Source organism: Sinocyclocheilus rhinocerous, unplaced genomic scaffold (genome assembly GCF_001515625.1).
Source record: "Sinocyclocheilus rhinocerous isolate Xijiao unplaced genomic scaffold, SAMN03320098_v1.1 scaffold376, whole genome shotgun sequence".
Taxonomy (NCBI): Eukaryota; Metazoa; Chordata; class Actinopteri; order Cypriniformes; family Cyprinidae; genus Sinocyclocheilus; species Sinocyclocheilus rhinocerous.
In genome coordinates, this window is record NW_015631723.1 from 347,765 (window position 1) to 347,964 (window position 200).

The following is a 200-nucleotide window of genomic DNA, read 5'->3' on the forward strand; positions in this document are numbered from 1 at the left end:
GAAAACATTATCGTGGAGTTCTTATTTTGCTATTTGAGCAAATGGGAATGCAAAAAAATATATGTATTTGTGGTAGTCTCCCATTCGCCACTATAGATTTACCCATCTATGATGACTTCTGCTGCTGAGAAACCCGGAAATGTGAAAAGGGTCTATTAAAAAACAATAAGATCATTTGGTAACCCATATTCTTCAAAATA